This window comes from Capricornis sumatraensis, chromosome 9, assembly GCF_032405125.1.
Source record: "Capricornis sumatraensis isolate serow.1 chromosome 9, serow.2, whole genome shotgun sequence".
NCBI lineage: Eukaryota > Metazoa > Chordata > Mammalia > Artiodactyla > Bovidae > Capricornis > Capricornis sumatraensis.
In genome coordinates this window covers 11430360-11441061 of record NC_091077.1, presented here as the reverse complement: position 1 = coordinate 11441061, position 10702 = coordinate 11430360, and the positions used below count along the sequence as shown (strand labels likewise).

The following is a 10702-nucleotide window of genomic DNA, read 5'->3' as shown; positions in this document are numbered from 1 at the left end:
CAAATTGCCAACATCCGCTGGATCATGGAAAAAGCAAGAGAGTTCCAGAAAAACATCTATTTCTGCTTTATTGACTATGCCAAAGCCTTTGACTGTGTGGATCACAATAAACTGTGGAAAATTCTGAAAGAGATGGAAATATCAGACCACCTGACCTGCCTCTTGAGAAATCTGTATGCAGGCCAGGAAGCAACAGTTAGAACTGGACATGGAACAACAGACTGGTTCCAAATAGGAAAAGGAGTACGTCAAGGCTGTATATTGTCACCCTGCTTATTTAACTTCTATGTAGAGTACATCAAGAGAAACCCTGGGCTGGAGGAAGTACAAGCTGGAATCAAGATTGCCAGGAGAAACATCAATAACCTCAGATATGCAGATGATACCACCTTATGGCAGAAAGTGAGGAAGAAATAAAGAGCCTCTTAATGAAAGTGAAAGAGGAGAGTGAAAATGTTGATTTAAAGCTCAACATTCAGAAAACTAAGATCATGGCATCTGGTCCCATCACTTCATGGCAGATAGATGGGGAAACAGTGGCAACAGTGGCTGACTTTATTTTTCTGGGCTCCAGAATCACTGCAGATGGTGATTGCAGTCATGAAATTAAAAGACACTTACTCCTTGTGGCTCAGAGGGTAAAGTGTCTGCCTGCAATGCAGGAGACCCAGGTTTGATCCCTGAGTTGGGAAGATGCCCTGGAGAAGGAAATGGCAACCCACTCCAGTATTCTTGCCTGGAGAATCCCATGGACAGAGGAGCCTGGTGGGCTACAGGCCACAGGGTCACAAAGAGTCGGACATGACTGAGTGACTTCACTTTCACTTTACTCCTTGGCAGAAAAGTTATGACCAACCTAAACAGCATATTGAAAAACAGAGATATTACTTTGTCAACAAAGGTCCATCTAGTCAAGGCTATGGTTTTTCCAGTGGTCATGTATGAATATGAGAGTTGAACTATGAAGAAAGCTGAGCGCCAAAGAATTGATGCTTTTGAACTGCGGTGTTGGAGAAGACTCTTGAGAGTCCCTTGGACTGCAAGGAGATCCAACCAGTCCATCCTAAAGGAAATCAGTCCTGAATATTCATTGCAAGGGCTGATGCTGAAGCTGAAACTCCAATACTTTGGCCACCTGATGTGAAGAGCTGCCTCATTTGACAAGACCCTGATGCTGGGAAAGATTGAGGGCAGGAGGAGAAGGGGACGACAGAGGATGAGATGGTTGGATGGCATCAACAACTCAATGGACATGGGTTTGGGTGAACTTTGGGTGTTGGTAATGGACAGGGAAGCCTCGCGTGTGGCAGTTCATGGGGTTGCAAAGAGTTGGACACGACTGAGCGACTGAACAGAACTGAAATTTCTTTTCCTGTTTTCCTTTGTAGACATAGTGGGAAAACCAGAAATAAAGCAAGAGCTTTTTAAAAGTAAAGAACAGAGAAAATTCTCAAACTGGATAAAGAGTCTCAGACGGCTTTAGTTGTCTCACTCCATCATTGTAATTCTACTTACCTGGAAGCAAACTTAGATACCTGTTTCTCATGGTGTGGAGACCAGCAAGCCCAGCCACAGTAGATGTCTTCTCTTCCTCTGTGTGTCGGGGAGGGACTTCTGGCTTTCAGTATGACTTCTGCTTTTCACGGGGCTCTTCCAGGTCGCGCTAGTGGTAAAGAACCTACCTGCCAATGCAGGAGACTGAAGAGACATGGGTTGGATAGCTGTGTTGGGAAGATCCCCTGGAGGAGGGCATGGCAACCCACTCCAGTATTCTTGCCTGGAGAATCCTGTGGACAGAGGAGCCCGGCAGGCTAAGGCCCATAGGGTCACAAAGAGTCAGACATGACTGAAGCGACTTAGCACACACGCGTGCTGCTTTTCATTATCTAACAAACAGGAAATCACTGGTCTGGATGTTTCTTCCTCCTGTTTTGCCTGATGATTACTTCTCTGAAATTTCTAAGCATTTGCATAGCATTACTGGTATTTGTACCGCAAGACTCTTCAAAAGTGGTTTTTATATTGTTCTGATATATGAAGACCTCCTATATCAAACATGAAGGCTCATTTTATTGGTCTTTTTGCACGTATGAGGACCTTGGTTCAGAGTGAATAGAATTATTTATTTGCTATATATTAACAGATTAAAATTTTTTTGTGTGTACACATTTAGTTTTATTGTAACCAAGCAACTTGTACACTTTTAACATTTAAAACTGAGCATCATTTTTCCTTTCCAGTGAAACAAAAATTTAAAAATAAACAGGAGCAAAAATACAATAGAGAATTTCAATTGCAAATAAGATCCTACAGGTTCTGCTAATTCTCCCATCAAGTGGCAGGGCTCAAGTCATCATTAGGAGAGAATTTTATTTTAAAAGTGTCATCTTAAACTGCAAGGATTTCCATTAAACATCATAATTAAACATGCCAAAGGAGAAGCCATGTTGTCAAAATGCCCACTTAACCCACCCAAACATCTCAAGCCCACCCTTTTGCTGACCTTTTATAACCCCATTTTTAAAGATTTTTTTCTTTTAAACAAGAGAAAGCAGACAGATACATGTTGGTAAATGCTATCCATATTCATATAAAGACACTGTGTGATCTCTGAGCCCAATATACAGAGAAGGGAGGAAAAAAGCTAGAACTCTATGCCCTACTAACGGGCCTAGCACCCTCCAGCTTCCAGCAGAGCTAAGGGGGCAGAAGGTTTTTCTTTTTTTCTCACAGAGCATGGTGGTGTTGACTCCATAAAATTTTTGTTGAGACAGGAAGAGATAAAATTGAATTTGGAACAGAGGTGGGTAGAGATTTGTTTCCCACTGAATTCTGCTCAAGATATTCCCCCCACCCCCCACCAAATAAGTTTTGAACCATGGTATAAAGGAGAAAAGGACCTCAAAAACAGGGCGACTGAACACAAGAGGAGAAAAAAAAAAAAGAAAAAAAGACTGCAACTTGCTCCCAGGGACTGGAGAAATCAAAAAAGGTTGGAATCCGTGTGTTCCTTCCATTAGTCATCTTCTTCTTCCTCTCCCTCATCATCATCTTCATCTTCATCACCTTCATCCTCATCCTCTTCTTCAGCAATCCTTTGGCCTCTTCATCGTCGTTGTCTTCTCCTTCCCCTTCTTTATCATCCACGCCAGGAACCAAGTACTGTAATGGGTTTGGCAAATATCACCTTTGATGACCTCTCCTAACTCATCTGCACCTGCACCAGAATGATCAGTAAACCAGGTGAAGACGCTTCCTCGTTCCTGATGCTGTCTCTTCCTGCTGGCTTTATTCTGTGTTGGACTTGATTGTTTCATCAAATCCTGTCCAGATTTTCATTTGATTTCAGTGGACTTTGAAGATGGATCACCACTCTCATTCAGATGAAGCTCTTTGGAGAGAATTTTGTTTTCAAAGTAAGGGTTTTCATCAAAATAAAAATCTATTCTGTAACCTGATTTAATGTCTTCAAATTCTGTCACTTCGACTCTTGTCAAATAATGCAGTGACTCTTCATCCTCCTCCCCAAGCAGTGCAGACACTTGTGGATGGTTATCAAATGCTGTTATCCAAAATTTTGGGATTTTTGCCATCAATTCTGACCTCTTTCTTAAAAATGGTTGAAAGTCGCTCAGTCGTGTCCAACTCTTGGGGACCCCATGGACTGTAGCCTACCAGGCTCCTCCTTCCATGGGATTCTCCAGGCAAGCGTACTGGAGCGGGTTGCCATTTCCTTCTCCAGGGGATCTTCCTGACCCAGGGATCGAACCCGGGTCTCCTGCAATCCAGGCAGATGCTTTAACCTCTGAGCCACAAGGGAAGCCCTGGTTGGTGGAGTTTATTATATTTCTGTTCTACTTTCTAAAGTCTCCTCACTGGTTTGTTCATTAAGTCTGTCTATTTCATTTTGCACTTCATCAATATGTTCAATTGCTTCTTGCTGTTCTTTTTCTTCCTTCAGCAAGTTTGAAGAAGCAGATACCTCGTCTGGCCTGGAGGCAGGAGTCGGCCTCGCTTTCATGTTTTCTTTGGTTTGGGCGGAAGTGAAGACTGGTGTTTGGGGGGCCATGCCTGGAAAATCCCATGGACGGAGGAGCCTGGTAGGCTGTGGTCCATGGGGTCGCTAGGAGTCGGACAGGACTGAGCGGCTTCACTTTCACTTTTCACTTTCATGCCTTGGAGAAGGAAATGGCAACCCACTCCAGTATTCTTGCCTGGAGAATCCCAGGGACGGGGGAGCCTGGTGGGCTGCCGTCTATGGGGTCGCACAGAGTCGGACACAACTGAAGCGACTTAGCAGCAGCAGCAGCAGCAGCTGGGAAAAAAAAAAAGCCAAGAATCCTCCCAGGGGAGGAGAGAAGTGGGTACTGCAAGCTCAGAGAACTCAGACATTTTTATTTTTATTTTGAAATATAAATTAAGAGGAAGTTGTAAAACACTGCCAAGCAGTCCTGTGTAATCTTCAGTCATTTTCCCACAAAGATTACATTTTTATATAATGATAGTCCAATATTTTGGAGAAGGCAATGGCATCCCACTCCAGTACTCTTGCCTGGAAAATCCCATGGACGGAGGAGCCTGGTAGGCTACATACCATGGGGTCACGAGGAGTAGGACACGACCGAGCGACTTCACTTTCACTTTTCACTTTTATGCATTGGAGAAGGAAATGGCAACCCACTCCAGTGTTCTTGCCTGGAGAATCCCAGGGATGGGGGAGCCTGGTGGGCTGCCGTCTATGGGGCCGCACAGGGTAGGACACGACTGAAGTGACTTAGCAGCAGCAACAGCAGTCCAATATTTAAATGAAGAAACTGATATTGGTACGATGTGTGTGTGTAATTCTATGTCGTTTTATCACTTATGTAGATTCCTACAACTGTCACTGCAATCAACATCCATCAACATTCCATCACCACAAAGATTTCCCTCATGCCACCCCAACATCCCTAAACCTTGGCAGGTCTAGAACTAAGGATTTTATTCTTTTTTTTTTTTTTTTTAATTCTTCAACAAAGCTCAACATAGTCTGAGGTTCATATCTGGTGACAAAAGAAAATATTCCTGATATGTTTTTAAAGATGAGAAACACATATCCCTCAAATTTTCTAGTAGTCTGTGTGATGGAATTATAATAATTTTCCTTGTTTGCATTTTTCACCTTTATTGTATTCTATGTGGCCATGATTATCAGTCCTGCTAGAACTGCCACAACAAAATATAGACTGAGTGTCTCAAACCGCAGAAATTTATTTTCTCATAGTTTTGGGGCCTGGATGTCCAAGATCAAGTTCTGGCAGGGTTGGTTTCTGAGGAAAGTGCTCTCTGGGCTTGTACCTGACCCTCATCTCACTGCATCCTCATATGACCCTTTCTTCTCTATGTGGAAAGACAGTGATCACTGGCATCCTCTAGTTCTAAAGGTTGAGCTCCTACTGTCCATCTCTTGGACACGACAACACCAGTGCCCTATTCCCTTCACTCTTCCCTTGGCTTCTGTCCCCTTATGGAGGTGCTTCTGCTCCCTAATCCTACAGACACCCCACAGTTTGCATATTGTTCTCCATAGTGGCTGCACCAGTTTGCTTTCCCATCAACAGTGTAGGAAGGTTCCCTTTTCTCTACACCCTCTTCAGCATTTGTTGTTTATAGATTATTTGATGATGGCCATTGTGACCAGTGTGGGGTGATCCCTCATGAGAGCTTTGATTTGTATGTCCTAATATTTAGTGATGCTGAGCATCTTTTTGTGTACTTTTTGGCCATTTTATATCCTCTTTGGAGTAATGTCTATATAGATCTTCAATGCATTTTTTTGATTGGGTTGTTGTTGGAACATGAAATTGTTTCTTTAATTTCTCTTTCTAATATTTTGACTTTTGTATATAGAAAAGCAAGAGATTTCTGCTTATTAATTTCATATCCTGTACTTTTACCAACTTCATTGTTTAGATCTAGTATTAACAGTTTTCTCATAGCATGTTTAGGATTTTCTATATACAGTATTGTGTCATCTGCAATCAGTTTAGCTTCTTTTCCAGTTTCAGTCATTTTTTTTTTCTTCTCTGATTGACATGTCTAGGACTTTCAAAACTATGTTGAATAATAGTGGTGAGATTGGACATCCTTGTCTTGTTCCTGATCCCAGAGGAAATACTTTCAGTTTTTCACCATTGAGAATAATATTTGCTGTGGGTTTGTCTTATATGGGCTTTATCATATTGAGATAGATTCCCTCTGTGCCCACTTTCTGGAGAATTTTTATCATAAATGGGTGTTGAATTTTGTTGAAAGCTTTTTTTGCATCCATTAAGATGGTCATATGGTTTTTATTCTTCAATGTGTTAATATGGTGTATCACATTGATTGATTTGTGTTTACTGAAGAATCCTTGTACCCCTGGGATAGATCACACTTGATCATGGTATATGATCCTTTAAATGTGCTGTTGGATTTTTGTTTGCTAGTATTTTGTTGAGGATATTTGAGCCTTTAGGGGTATTGGCCTGATGATATCTTGGTCTTCATTTGTTATCAGGATAATGGTGGCCTCATAGGATGAGCTTATGAGTGTCCCTTCCTCGGAAATTTTGGAATAGTTTGAGAAGGATAGGTTTCAACTCTTCACCAAATGTTTGATAGAATTTTCCTGTAAAGCCATCTGGTCCTGGACTTTTGTTTGTTGGAAGATTTTAAATCACAGTTTAAAGCTCAATACTTGTGATTAGTCTATTCATGTTTTCTGTTTCTTCCTGGCTCAGCCTTAGAAGGTTATTCCTTTCTAAGAATTTGTTAATTTCTTCTGGGTAGTCCATTTTATTGGTGTCTACTTGCTTCAACTAGTCTCTTTTTAGCTTTATTTTTTAATTGGAGGATAATTGCTTTGCAATATTGTGTTAGTTTCTGCTATACACCAACATGAATCAGCCATAGGTATACACACAGCTCCTCCAACTCGGACCTTTCTCCCACCTCGCACCCCATGCAACATCTCTAGGTTGTCACAGAGCACTGGGTTTGAGCTCCCTGCACTATACAGCAAGTTCCCACTGGCTATCCATTTTACGTACGGTAAAGTATATGTTTTGGGGCTTCCCAGGTGGCACTAGTGGTAAAGAACCTGCCCACCAATGCAGGAGATAAAAGAGATGTGATTTTGATTCCTGGGTTGGGAAGGTCCCCTGAAGGAGGGCATCATAACCCACTCCAGTGTTCTTGCCTGGAGAATCCCCATGGACAGAGGAGCCTGGGTGATCACACAGAGTCAAGCATAACTGGAGCGACTTAGTATGCACACATGCAAAGTTTATGTTTCAATGCTACCCTCCCAGTTTGTCCCACCCTGTCCTTCTCCAACTGTGTCCACACAGTTGGGTTGTTTTCTTTTTTATATGGAGTTCTATGAGCTATTTGTTATTTTGCAAATTAACTCCTTGCTTGTTGCATCATTTGCAAATATCTTCTCCCACTCCGTATGTTGTCTTTTCTTTTCATTTATCATTTCCTTTGCTGTGCAAAAACTTTTGATTTTAATTAGGTCTCATTTGTTTGTTTTTATTTGTATTTCCATTACTCTAGGAGATGAACCCCAAAAGATACTGCTGTGATTTCTGTCAAAGGGTGTTGTGCCTTTGCTTTCCTCTAAGAGTTTTATAGTATCTAGCCTTACATTTTGGTCTTTAATCCATTTTGATTTTCTTTTTTTTGGTATTATGTTTAAAAGTGTTCTAATGTCAATCTTTTATATGTAGCTGTCCAGTTCTCCTAGCACCACTCATTGACGACACTGTCTTATCTCCACTGTATATTTTTCCTTCTTTTGTCATAGACTAGGTGACCATGGGTGCATGAATTTATCTTTGGAATTTCTATCCTATTCCACTGTTCTGTATTTCTGTTTTTTTTGTGTGTGTGTGTCAGTGCTATGCAGTATTGATAATTATCGTTTGTAGTGTAGTCTGAAATTAGAGCGCTTGACTCTAGCTCTGTTTTTCTTTCTCAAGGTTGCTTTTGCAATTCCATACACATTAAAATTTTTTTGTTCTAGTTTTGTGGAAAAGGCCATATAAGAAAAACCCACAATTAACATCATACTGAACAGTGAAAAGGTGAAAGCGTTTTCTCTGATTAAAAATTTAAATGAATTCCTCCTAATCATCTGTGACAGCTAGATCATTGTTTTTTGGGCTTTGCATATGTGTATCAGTGTTCCTTCCTGACGGTCTCTCCGTGGATGATAGTGTCTTTTCTTAGAGTTTAGGTTACTTTACTGTATATCAGTTCTCTCTGAGTCCAAGAAAATGAATGACTTTGTAGTTTATCTGGATATTTCTTATGAGTTTGCTGTTACTGGTTGCCATTTTCTATTTCCTAAGCAGAAGTAGAAATACCCTCTATTCCTCCTGTATTATAATAATGTTATTTTTAATTTTTAGATTTTATATCATCACCATATAGCAATAAAAATCCATGTATTTATAAGATATCTATTTACAAAGTTAGTTTTCTAAACCTCAAAATTCATTAGTATATATATTTTAGGAATTAATAATTAAGCATTTATTTTATGATAGATTTTATTTATAAGTTTAAACAGCGAGACTTTTGTGTAATGACACATAAAATTATATATATTCTACCTTGAGACCACAGTTATTCACATAATGCCATATTAAAAATCTTTCACAATGTATTTACACATACATATATTTTCCTGCTAATACATGATTTTCAGGGAACATACTGTAACACTTTTTTCTTTAATATATTTTCATCAAATATTGAAGGATTTATAGAATATGCTCTACATAATTATAATGCTATTATATCCAAGAAAATAATTTCATAATAACTTTAATATCTCATACATATTCAATTTATCCCAGTTGTTTCCAAAATATTTTTATAGCATATATCCAAATCCGAGTGCTACTGAGAGGCTGTTGCTGAGCCATGAAAGACGCCAGGATTCTTGGCCTCCGGAGGAGAGGAATTCAATCTGGGGCCAGTGATGAGGCTTGTTCTCTCAGAACTATTGTGCAATCTCTCAGAACTATTGTGCAATAAAGTTTTATTAAAGTAAAAAGAGATAGAGAAAGCTTCTGACATAGACACCAGAAGGGGGCAGAGAGTGCCCTCTGCTAGCCTTTAGCTGCATGCTATATACCTGTCAGCAAGCTGTTAATTAGAGAAAGGAGGTATCTCAAAACTCAGAGTGGCACCAGGCCCCTCACCCACAACATGCATTTTGAGATAACATTAGCACCAGGTGAGTCATCCCGGGCCATAAAACGATTGACATGAATCGTGAAGAAAGGCAGGTTTTCAAGTAAATATACAGATTCTTTATTATAGATTAGGAGAACAATGTCTGAGTAAAACATACAGGTTTGTTGAGCCCTCATTGGTTCTGAGTCTTAAGCAAACCGACTTGAAGAAAGACAGAGTCTGGGGTAAATACATAGTTCATTAACAAAGCTTAAGACAAACATTTCCATAAGAAAAACGCATTGGTTAGCTCAAGGTTTGAGAAAAGTTAAGTTCAGGTGGAGCCAGGTGTCATTGGCAACACAGAATTTTAAGAAAAAACTCTTTTTAAATTTATATAGAGAAGGGGGAAAAATCGAGCAGTTTTTTTCCTCTTGACACTTAAGAAAGAGGTAAAAAGTGTCTGACACTTGCAATCTATTTCCTGCATTTGGAGACCCCTGGCCTTCTTGCCTGTTACCCTCTCACTACTAAAGTTGACAGTGAATTTGATTGCCGTGCCCCTTTCATCACTTTAATCTAGATAGCCTTATGCACCTTTTACAATGAGACTGACATTAGAAAAATTTCCTGTGGTCTATATTTGCCTGACTGCTTCATCATGGTTATTTAACTTGCATGCCTTTCCCCTGTGTTTCATGTGTACTGAAAGTCTGGTCTCAAAGAACAGGTACCAGAAAGATTTTTCTAGAAAGGGCCGGATGGTAATAATTTTGGCTTTGTGGTCTTGCAGACTGTTTCACAAGCACTCAACTTCACACTGTAGCCTGAAAGCAACTATGGACAATAAACCAGTGAATAGTGTGGTTATGAACCAGTAAGAGTTTATTTGCAAAGACAGGCAGCTTCCTGGATTTGCCTGCAGGTTATACTTTGCTAAGTCTTGGTCTAAAGCTTAGATTAGATATAGGTGAAATTGATTGGGCTTCTCCGATGGCTTAGTGGGTAAAGAATCTGCCTGCAATGCAGGAGACACAGGCAGATGAGGGTTTGATCCCTCAATCAGAAAGATGCCCTGGAAGAGATCAATACGAGAGGCAACCCACTCTTGTATTCTTGCCTGGAGAATGCCATAGACAGAAGAGCCTGGAGAGCTGGACATGACTGAAGCGACAGCAAACACACACACACACACACACACACACACACACACACACACACATTCTTTTGATATGGACACAAACCTTTATTTAGCACAAACGGGATGTTTTCAGTTCATGTTTTATCAGGAAATATATAACATCAGAGTGATATTATTGATGTTAAGATTGATCATTAAGTTCGTTTGGTGCCTATCTGGTCTAACATTATAAAAATACACTTTGGTCCTCGTAATAAATCAATAATCATTTAAGAGAATACTTTAGCATTGTGAGGTTGGCCAGTCTTTCAACAAGATTTCCCCCAGTGCTTTTAGTGGTGATTTACTGAAAAA

General features: G+C 40.2%; 1 pseudogene; it reads right to left on the bottom strand.

The window, feature by feature from the left end:
• Window positions 1-3016: 3016 nt before the first annotated feature.
• On the bottom strand, window positions 3017-4116 carry LOC138085651 (protein SET-like; annotated as a pseudogene).
• Between the last annotated feature and the right edge of the window lie 6586 nt (window positions 4117-10702).